Source organism: Elephantulus edwardii, unplaced genomic scaffold, assembly GCF_000299155.1.
Source record: "Elephantulus edwardii isolate Elephantulus edwardi_28Jun2011 unplaced genomic scaffold, EleEdw1.0 scaffold00117, whole genome shotgun sequence".
Lineage (NCBI taxonomy): Eukaryota > Metazoa > Chordata > Mammalia > Macroscelidea > Macroscelididae > Elephantulus > Elephantulus edwardii.
Window position 1 is genome coordinate 6,537,006 of NW_006399867.1, and position 11,761 is coordinate 6,548,766.

At 43.6% G+C, this 11,761-nt stretch overlaps 1 protein-coding gene across 1 annotated transcript in view; it reads right to left on the bottom strand.

The window, feature by feature from the left end:
- IQCK (IQ motif containing K) overlaps window positions 1-11,761 on the bottom strand; it is a 184,529-nt gene that overhangs the window by 122,906 nt on the left and 49,862 nt on the right. The window lies entirely within an intron of this gene.

Genomic DNA, 11,761 nt, shown 5'->3' on the forward strand with positions numbered 1-11,761 from the left:
ATGCCACTCCTGCTTCCAAACTTGTTTTAATTAGGGAGCTCCACCAAACACTGTCTGTCATGGATAATCGTTAATGCACTTGACATATCAGTGTCACAGTGTTCAGCTTCACAGCAACCACAAGTTACCTCTGTATAGCAAGTGGACACACCAGGGCTATATGACCTAGCAGAAGGTTTGAACAAAAACAATGAAAAACAGGTCTGAGGGCTGCAGATTAGAAGTCACCCACCTTTGGCTTGGTAACATCACTTCCTGTCCACTAGGCCAACTGGTCTCTCTCTATGTTGATGTTATTGTTATTGTTATTAAGTGCTGTCAAGTCGTAGGCAACTCATTGTGACCCTATGAACGGAAGTCCTCAACACTTGTGTGACTTTCATCCTTTCCTTTAACCCAATATCTACTCGCTGCTTAGTCCTTATTAACCAAAACCTGTTTACAAAGGACAATCATCCCAGATAAACCACCACATTTCCCATCTTCCCACGCAGCAAGGGCAGCCACGTGGCCTACCCATTTCTATTTCATGGCAGAAGTGATAGAAATGGACATGCCTCAGGGATGTCTGACAAAGTTCCGTTTTCTGGGCACAGGAACTGCTCCGTCGTCCTTGCCAACCTCATCTACATCTTTCAGTCCAGGACACAGGTGTGAGACTAAGCACCAGCTGAGGAGAGTGGTGCAGGGAGCTGGAAGGAGCCTGGGCCACTTCCTCAAATCACCACACCAACTTGGGCCTGTCTTACTCTGGACATCTTGTCATATAAAGAGGAATACACTTCACTAGTTTGTTAGCACTGCTTCTCAGTACTCCCTGGATGGATCAAATGTGGTTCCTAGGTGATACAATAGCCAAGAAACCAAAAGGAAAGCGGCCCCGAAACAACAGGAATAAGTCAGAGTGAGAATGGGAATGGGGTAAAGCAACGGGTATCCTGTCTCTAATTTCCATCTAAAGATTTTTCTTGTAAACCAAACAGAGCCAATCAATGCCTTTTAGAGTTGCTATGGAGACAATGAGTCCTTGGTGGTCCTTGTCTCCTGCAGGGATTAAAAACCAAACCCTGGCTGCTATGAGGTAAGAACTTTCCCAAGAAAGAAGGCAACACAGAGCGTGCTGGGAATTCTCTCTTTACCTCGCCAGTCCATCTTCTCCAAGTGGTGCCTCAGGACGTCGTTTTAATGTTCAGATTTTCTTGCCCTTTTGTTAGGTCCAGGTAATAGGAGGCAGCGGGAGGAGGGCCCAGGAGCAGGAGAGAAGGAACCCTGTATATATTCTCCTGCTTCGTCCCTGTAGGCCTGTGGACAGGCAGTAGCTGTGTTCTTCTACCAAAACCATCACTCCTGTTATTTCTTCATCAGTAATTTCCCACTTGTCTCTCAAGATACCTTCTTTCTGATCATCCTCGCCCCGTCTGGTTTAGGGTAGGCTCTCTCTCAGTTCTCTGTGGCACCTCAGATGGTAACATTACTACCTGCCAGGGAATCTTGTTCCTCTACTGATCGATGAACAGGACTGGACTCTCAGGACAGGACATCTATTTGTCTTTATATTTGCACTGCTCAACAGTGTGCCTTACATACAGTAAGTGATCAATAAATATTAAGTCCATGAATGGATGATTCTACCATTCAACTCTCAATCATCAAAGCAGAAAAGAACTTGTACATAAGAACGCTGATGTCTGAGCATGTGGGTCGCTAATACAATTTTGGACAGTTTTCCTCATAATATTTTTTATTACAAAACTTCCTGCTTCTATTATCCCCCTTCCCTCGGACCCGGTCAGCTCACCTTTATAATCCTAGTTAAGTTCAAAAGATTGTCATGAAATTGAAGTCCCCCACAACACAAAGTGCTATTTGATACTTTTCCATTGAAAACCAGACTACAGTTCTTAGTAAACAAAGCACCATGGAGCCTGAATTGTTGGAGATTACTTGTAGGTTTTTACTTCATGACTGATTGCCCTTTATTTTTAAAATGGAAACGCTACTAGCCAAGGTAATAAAGTAAAATGTATTGAATTTGGCAAAGCTGCATGGCACAGGTTAACAAGTAAAAATCAGCAGAGTTTCAGTTCATCAATAAGGAGAAATCTGAAATGAAAATTGCCGAGACAATCTTTATACTTTAAACCAAATATCTCTTAAAGACTTCTTAAAACCAGAGCAAACAATAATTTAGCTTGAGGAGGGGGGAAATTTTGCCTTATATTCTTTTTTAAAAACTTCATACTCCTTTGTCATCAAGTAGGAAGCCACTCAGAGCTAAGCATCCAGCTGGTTTTCATAGGCTATAAATTGCACCAGATAAGACAGAGCTGCTAGTTGAAGTAACTCCTTACCCACTAGGCCACCAGAGCTCCTTTTTGTGATCTAAAGATCTGGCATAATTTTAAGAGGCTGCATTGCCAACCCGAAGGCACAAGGTTCAAATCTACCAGCTGCTCCACGGGAGAAAGATGGGCAATCTCCTCCTGTGTGATTTACTGCCTCTGAAAACCTACTAGAGGGTCAGTTATGAGCGGTACGTGACAACATATAGGATTAAACTGGCACCAGGAACTCAAAAATACTAGACAGGAACCTAGGGGGCAGTGAGTTTATGCTAACGGGAAGAACAGCTCAGAAAAGGAGGGTGAGAATGGCTGCACATCTTTCAGAATGCACTCATAATCACTAAAGGGAACATGCAGAAAGGCTGGGCTTTTCTATGTTTTACTGAGCTTATTTTCAACAGCAAAGCAGAGATGGTGCGGCTGACTCAGGAGAGGGCAAGGTTATGCGCTGCTGTTCACAGATTGCTCTGAGTACTTAACTTGATAGCACACAACAATAGAAACAAGGGTAAAACAGGAGACAGGTGGAGGGTGTGGAAGTACCTTCACAATTTTTAATTTTTTTTTTAAAAAAGAGCAGAAACTTGTTCTAACACAAGATTTTACTTTAAAAGAAAGAAAATGTGCCAGCCTGTGTATTTGGGTGCTTCGAGTCTGCCCTGCGGGATCAGAATTCCTTTCACAAGTCGTCTTTAACCAAAATCAGAAAATACTTGCTTCAACAATGTAAATGTGTAAGTAGCATGAATTGCCGTGCAGTAATCGAAACAATCCAGCAATTGTAGGTGGGGCAGTGTTTCTTTCTGGTCCTACAAAAGACGCGTTGTTTCCTTGGCATTCACAGCACCGAGGGGTGGTAAAAATTCCTTTTATGAAGGGAATACAGCTTGACTTAATCAAATGGACGTTCAAAATAGTCAAGTGGTCTGATGGATGAAGGTCATAGAGATCAGTTCAATCACTTTTGAGGGAAAGAAAGAAAATGGGAGAAATTGTGTTTTCCTTCTGTGCGGGGTAAACGCGGACGTGCGGTGCATGCTCAGACACACGCGAAACAGAGGGGGTATTGTTCAGCTGGTTAGTTTAAAAATTATCTGCTGGAGAGCTGAAAGGGAGAGGAGAAAGCAAATGAAAAGTTGAGGTGAGTGAAGAGATAAGAGAGGAAGCAATAGAAAGAAAAACACAAAGAGTAAGAGAAAGAGACTGTGAGCTCCCAGGGGGGCCCATGTAACATGGTCAAATCCACTGAGGTGAAAATGCGCATGTTTGGGGAGCAGAGTAACCGATTAAGGCAACCTCAAAGAGGACTAAAAAGAATTAACACACTCTCTCTCTCTAAAAGTAAGAGGAAAAAGATGAAATGCCAAGGATTAAGATGTCATCATGTTATCATGTGGCTGCAACAAACAAAGCAAAATGTGAACCGAAGACTCTAGCCAGTGGACATGTGGCCATTCTTACAATTCTTCTTTGTTTTGAGACTTCTATTTTTTTTTTAATAACAAAATTTAGGGAAAAGGACAAATACCATTATGAAGATACAAATCTTAAAGAGAGAAAAGGCAGAAAGGGTTAGATCCAAATGTTGTCGTTTTTATGTCTGAAATCCACACAGGAGACAGATGGAGGGCTGACGCCTGGGACGAGAAACCACCAGCACTGGAAAGTGAGTGAATGTATGGCAGCTGACTAATGCAAATCCACCCTAGAGGAAAGGAAAAAAAAAGGAATCGGAAGCAAACACTGTGGAGTATCAGCAGCTATGAGAATGTGATGATTGAGACACTTGGACTTTGCAAGCAATAGATACAGATGTACCTTGGTTACGCAGGGTATACAGAAAAAGCTGAAGACAGTGGTGGTTCAACAGCAATTGTTTTCCATATGAGAGACTTGGTTTCAGTTTTCAGCTAATGCACTTCTAGAATGCCACAATTTGTCTGTCAGGGGAGCCCTGTGTGTTTCTGGGAAGCTCAACAGAGTCTTGTAAACAAAGAGAGACTAGGAAGAAAGGCCTGGTAATTGCTTTGCAAAAATTAGTCCATGAAACCCCCTATGGATTATAATGGTCTGATCTCATTGTACTGTGCCCTGTGAGTTAAATGCTGATGTGACAACAGTGAATGACATTAAGCCAGGTTAGGCTCTACACTGCTGAAATGAAAACTGTCAAAATCTCAGCAGCTTATGTCTTCAATGGTTCACCTTTCATTCATACTGCATGGATATCTCAATTGGCTGTGCGAGTGCTCTGGAACCCAGTCTCACTGCTCTTGGACCCAGGCCAACAGAGCAGCTTCTATCTGAAATAATGGCAGAGGGAAACGATTTTGAGTCTTAAAGAGCATGTATGGAGATGATATAGGTAACATGCATTCATTCCACTTAGCAAAACAGCCACACGGTCAGGCCTTGCCTAGGGAGAAGCTAGAACTACTTGTTGTTGTTATGTGCTGTCTAATCACCTGTGACCCATAGTGACCCTACGTACAGCAGCTCTGAAGCCTGCCCTGTACTGAGCCAGTCTCACTCATCCCGACACACCAACCCCCATTGCCCCAGTTACTAAACAATAACACATTCGATCATAACCTGATGGAGTGGTAGGGAAAGCAACAATCTTTTCCGCCGCAGGAGAGGCAGGTCTCAGGGAGAGCTGGGCCAGTGTTCACGACCGCTGAGAGCAAAGAAGAGGTTCCAGGCAGCCATGGGCCTCCAGTGGCTCAACAACAGTTCTTGTCCTGGTTTTTCCACAGAATTCAGCCCTCTAGCCAGGGCTTCTTTTGCTAGTTGCTGGTTCTTTTTCTGCTCTGTTCTCAAGTCTCTTCTCCCGTTTCAAGGAGTCTGCTAACTCATGCCTTTTGAATCTTCCTCGGTATCGCAGGTAACTCTTCTCTGACACCCAGCCTATTGCTAGCCAACTCTTTCTCTATGTCCGATAGTACAATCTTGAAAAGGAGGGTTAGAAGCCAGGCAAGACAGACTGTCTGTGATGGGAAGAGCAAACACCTCAAACTGCTTTGCAGGTGTTAGTCATGCTCAAGCGGCTGCTCACAGGGCCTGGCACTTCTTCCTGGTTCCATCACTTGTACCCAAGGAGATGAGGACACTGACAAAGCCCACATAGCACTACATAGTTAGGAGTTGTGGGCATGTATGCGCTTAAAACACTGAACTCTCCTTTCTAAGGCAGATTCTCTATACTATACTCCCAGAAATAGCCAGACATGATAAAACTGGTACTGTTGTTGTGTGCCGTCATCAAGTCAGAACCGACCCCTAGCTGATCCTCCAGAGGGTTTTCAGAGGCAGTTAACGGCACAGAAGGAGAATGTCTGACCTTCTCCTGCGCTGCAGCTGGTGGATTGAAACCACATTCAGTTTAAGACTAGGGCCCTAGAAATGATCAAATAGAACCAGATTAAAAAATACTCCTTAACGCAAATTTTGTAACTCTACCTTTTTCATTGTTTTGTTCAAACAGTCTTCTAGGTTGGATAGCCCTGGTGTGTCCACTTGCCGTACAGAGGTAACTTGTGGTCGCTGTGAAGCTGAACACTGTGACACTTATGTGTCAAATGTGATAACGGTTACCCATGGTGGACAGTGTTGGTGACACTCCCCAGTTGAAACAAGCCTGGAAGCAGGAGTGGCGTCCACTTCCGTAATAGCTTGTCTACGGAAACCCTATGAACCTGGAGAGAGGATGAAAGTCGAGAACTTTTCGTTCATAGGGTCGCTATGAGTCGCCTACAACTTGACGGCACTTAACAACAACCACCTTTTCCAATGGCGTTAGAATTTCATTAGAGAAAAACAGTAATTCTAAAAAGTTTACAATAATCAATGGAGTTAAGACTTCCATGCAAAGGTCACAGTCATTGCTGAAATTATTCTCGATTAAAAGGAGTGATGCTAAAATCAGGAAAAGGAGTGGGTGAGTGAAGGAGAAGAGCCTTCATGGCATGGATTGGCACAGGGACTGTCACAACAGGCTTAAGCACAAGAGACTGCTGGGATGGCACAGGGTCACGTAGGGTCTGATCTGTTGTCCATCGGTCACTCAGAGTTGTAGACAACAGGACAGCACCTAACAATAACAACGGTGCTAACGTAATTCCATCACACCTTTCCTGCCAGAATCTAATTGTTTTTCCTACTTCTTACAAATATTTTTCCAAACAAAATCTGATGGTAACTGTAATTTCCCTTAGTGGGCAAAGCCAAGGAAGGGAGTTTCTTTTCTCACTTGCTAGAGCCCTTACCCTTTAAAATTGTTATTTAGTCATTTGATTTAAAAAAAAACCAAAAAACACAACACAACCCACCTTTAATAAATGATTGTTAGATGGGCAAGGAGTGTAGAAGGGGGGGGGAGAAGAGAAGGTTCTGTTTTACTGACTTATTCATAGCAGCAAATTTTAATGTCATGAGATCATCAAATAAATTGACAGGAGTTAGAAATAGTTTCCTGATACCAACTATTGTTTACAATGCTCTTCACTGTAATGGAATCTGATGAGTAATCTAAAAGCAGAAAGGGAAAATTTTATGTTGCATGTGTTACCATAGAAGAGGTGGAAAGTCTTACCGCTTTTATCCAGGTTACCTATTCAAAGTTGAGATAAGATTTCTTTTCAGCAGTTTTTTTTTCTCATGCATAAAACTCCTGAATTTTTTTTGCCTTCAAAATTAAAAAGATACAAAAAAAATTTAAAACATCCACTGTTTCCATTTGATCCTGTTTAACAAACTTTTACTGAGGATCTCACTGTGACCTCCGCTAAATACCAGAGACAGAGGCAGGGCTGAGGCATGTCCCCCTGTGGTTATTATTTCAATGTCCAGAAAGACCTGCCTTTCTCTCAAACTCTAAGTCAGGCAGTAGTTGTGATGGCTGAGAGCATTCACCTCATCTCTGGCTGCAGGTATGAATACTGATGAGGCAAATATGGTAATTCTGCCTCTTATTACATTGAACTAATAAACCAATGCGGTCCACTTATCCTGGCCACAGGGTCCTAATAAATTGGGAGTGGGCACGCAGTCCCTTTCAGAATGACCTGAAGTGAGAAGAGGTATGCCAAAGGTTTCGGGAAACAACATTGCTTATTTTTCTGGAAGCTTCCTCTCCTCCTGATTGATGAAGCGGGTGATGCAAAGCCTAGGCTGGTGATAGTAGCTGATCTGCTACCTCAAGGGAAGGTAGTCTTAGAAAGCTGGCCTTGCAAGAGGCCAAACAGAGAGGCAGAAAAGAACCAAAGTTCCCAGTCACCTCACTGAGGCGCTGAACGAACCAGTCCTGAAGCTTCCGCTCTTTACCTCAAGCCCTTGGAGTCTTCAAAGCCAGTGAATGAATCCCTTTTAATCAAGCCAGTTTGACTCAGCAGTCCTTTTTGAGCACTTCTTCCACCACATCATTATGGATGGTGAAGAGATTGAGATTGGTAACAGTTTTAGTTCACTTGGCTCCACAATCAACACTCTTGGTACCAGAAGCCAAGAAATCAAGAGATAAATTGCATTGGAAAAGTCAGCTGTCGGGGACCTCTCCAGAGTACTGAAGAGCAACAACGTCATGCTGGAGACTAAGGTGTGCCTGATCCAGGCCATACATAGTCTTTGCAATTGTGTGCTCTGAGCCAGAGAGCTGGTCAGTAACTAGGGATGATAGAAAAAGAATTAATGCCTTTGAGCTGTGATGCTGGAGAAGAGTGTTGAATATCCCATGGAATGCTAGGAGAACAAACAGGTTCATCCTGGAGAGGGTTAAACCAGGCTGTTCCTTGGAGGCAAGGATTCTGAAGCTTCGTCTGACATACTTTGGACATGTTGCAAGGAGGTACCAGTCCTTGGAGATGGATGTCATCTTTGGGAAGGTGGAGGGACAGTGCAGAAGAGGAAGACCCTTGATGAGATGGATTGATTCAGTGACTGGGGTAATGGAAGTAGGTGTGTCAGAGACAGTGAGGTTGGCACAGGACAGAGCAGGGTTTAGGGCTCCTGTCCATAGGGTTGCTATGAGTCACAACCAACTTGACAGCACATAATAATAAGAAGAAGAAGCTTTTATAAAAAATTTCTAACTGTTAAAATTATTTGTTTCACTCTAAGTACCCAAGATGTTTTCAGAGATTTACTGGAAGGAAGAATAACCAAAGGAAATTTTTCGACGCAGTCACTAAGCCAGCTTTGTTTTATATGGCAGTTCAATTATGGCCTCATTAAGATCTGATCGCTTATGTTCTAATTAAGCTAGTCCAAAGCCACAACTGGCATCAGGGGATCACTAAAGAACATCAGCTTGACTGAATGTTTAATCTTTATGATATTTACATGACTCAAACTTAATTTTCTCCTGTGAATGCAACAACCCAGTTCTGGACAGCAAAGGAATGGCATCTAATCCATCAGAAGTCTAAGGAGACAGCTGGAGGTCTAGTTTAACAAGGGTAGAGAGTTAATTTCTCTCTTCCGTTTCATGAAGATTGTAGGCAGCTCAGTAGCTCCTCATAAGGCAGCTATCAGGCTATGACAGGCGGGCTGGGAGGCTCAGTGTCAGAGCCAATCAAGGAAGGAAGCTTCTTCTGGAAAATCCTCCTCTCTCAGTATCTCCCTTCTCTGCAAACCAAGCTTCATAGTCATGACTCTAGGAGAACTAGGAGTTTGGGACATTGCAAAGGGCCTTGCCCTAACTTTGGAAGAAAGTGTATCAGGAGTCGTTGTGTACCTCAGAGTTGGCACTGACCCACAGCTGACCCTCCGGTGGGTTTTCAGAGGCAGTTTTTATCACAGAGGAGATTGCCCACCCTACTGCCGCAGAGCAGCTGGTGACCTCGAACTGTGTACCTTCAGGATTGCAGCACAGCTTCTTGCTACTTGGAGGGCCTATGTAAACAGAAGCTTCTGCAGAGGCTCCCTTTTAGCACAGGGCCTGCTGTTATGTTTCTCTTGAACCATTTTACTGTTACTGCCTGAAATACTATCTCTGACTATTGAGCTGTACCCATCTCTCCTCTCTTTTCTAAGTCCAATGCCTAATAGTGATGGTTCTTCTTGCTATGGCTCCAGGATGTGAGTGCTATGATTACTACCCTCACAAGTAACTGTCATGTTTTTCCAGTGAAAATGACTCACAGGTGACCCTCAAGTGAGTTTTGTTTTTTTTTTTTTGCAGAACAGCTGGATTTGAGCTCTGTGCTGGTTGGCACCATAACTACTTATCACTAGGCCACCTAAGCTCAAGAAACTTGAGAAAAAAAATAATCTCTATTTGCAAAACTGCTTCTGGATGTATCATTATTTTAAAATTGTTGTTATGATGTGCGCTATTGAGTCGCTTCTGACTCATAGTGACTCTGTGTACAACAGCAGCCCTGAAACCGGCTCTATGCAGTGGCAACTTTGCTGTCTCTGACACACCTACCCTCACTACCTCCATCACTCTATCAATCCATCTCATCGAGGGTCTCTCTCTCTTTCTCTGTCCCTCCACCCTTCCAAGCTTGATGTCCCTCTAAACAACCTTACCTCAGGACCTAGGATGTTTACATCTGGTCTATGGTGTGTGTGCATGTGTGCATGGTTTAAAATGATGTCTTAATGTAGGGAGCTCTGATGGCATTGTCCATAGGGAGCTGTGATGTTAACACGAAGGTGGCGCCTCTAGGGCAGTCTGAGTCCACCAAAGGCTCTTTGGAAGAAACTCTGATGGGTCATCTCCTCCCATGAGATTCACAGTCTCTGGAGACCCACTGAATGGTTAACTAGGAACTGGTTCTGACTCAGAGCCAACAGTGTTTTCATTGAATAAAAATACACTGATGAAGAAAAAAAAATATGAAAATGACTGGATATGCTTTTCAAGATAGTTTAAAAGAAGCCAGTAGAATTTGGATCAGTATTACCAGCAGCTAACCCTATCTCCATCTTTCAAACCGAGTGCCTTTTAGTTGTCCATATAGCATCTTTCCCACTAGGCCATCATTCAAGCTGGACAATGACTAGGATCATGGGAGAGTTGATGCCTTTGAGCTGTGCTGCTGGAAAAGACTGAATATACCATGGACTGCTATGAGAACAAACAAGTTTGTCCTGGAGAGAGTAAAGCCAGGCTGCTCCTTGGAAGCAAGGATTCTGAAGCTTCATCTGACATAATTTGGACATGCTGTAAGGCGGGATCAGTCCTTGGAGAGGGACATCATGCTTGGGAGTGGAGGGACAGCGCAGGAGAAGACCCTCGATGAGATGGATTGATTCAGTGACTGGGGTAATGGGGATAGGTGTGTCCAAGACAATAAGATTGGCAAGAGATAGAGAGGCTGTTGTACATAGGGTTGCTATGAGTCACTGGCAACTTGATGGCACAGAACAACAACCACCAACAACCTATCTGAGCCTTAGTTTTCTCATCTGTTAGGTGGAAAGGGTGAATAAAAGGTACAAGTTGATGTTGTTATTGTTATGTGCCATCGAGTCCCCTGCAACTCATAGCGACCCTACATACAACAGCTCTGGAGCCTTCCCTATTCTGAGCCAGTCTCACTAACTCTGACACACTTACCTTCATTACTCCAGTAATGAATTACTCCATCTTATCCAGGGCCTTCCTCTCCTGCGCTCTCCCTCCACCCTTCCTAGCATGATGTTTTTCTCCAAGGGTCAGTCCCTCCTTGGCCACATGATGAAAGTATGTGAGACAAAGCTTCAAAATTCTAGCCCTTGAGGAGAAACTTGGTTTTACCCTCTCCAAGACAGAGCTGTTTGTTTTCTTGGTAGTCCATGATGTGTTCAAGACCTCTTCTCCAACACTGCAATTCAAAGGCATCAATTCTTCATCTGTCATCCTTAGTGATTATCCAGCTCTCTTATGCATAGCAAGCAATTAAGAAGACCATGGCCTGGATCAGGTGCACCTTAGTCTCTATAGACTGACATAGTTGCTCATTAGCACTCTGGAGAGGACCCTAACAGCAGACTTTCTCAAAGACACCCAACTTTTGATTACCTAACTGCTGGTGCCAAGAGTGTTAATTGTGGATCTGAGCAAGATGAAATAGTTAACAACTTCAATCTTTTCTCCATCTATTATGATGCTGCCAACTGGCTCAGTAGTGAGAATCTTTGTATTCTTGATGTTGAGCTTCAATTAATATTGAAGACTACAGTCCTTGACCTTCTGCAGCAAGTGCTTCAGGTCTTCTTCAGTTTCAGCAAGCAAGATTGTCTCATCTGCATAACATAGGATATTGATGAGTCTTCCTCCAATCCTGATGCCACATTCCTCCTCATAAACCGTAGCTTCCCGGTGAGCTCTGGTGGCCTAGTGGCAAGAAGCTGCATTGCAATCTCAGAGGTTGTTGTTGTTGTTGTTGTTGTTATGTGCCTTTGAGTCGCTTGCGACTCATAGCGACCCT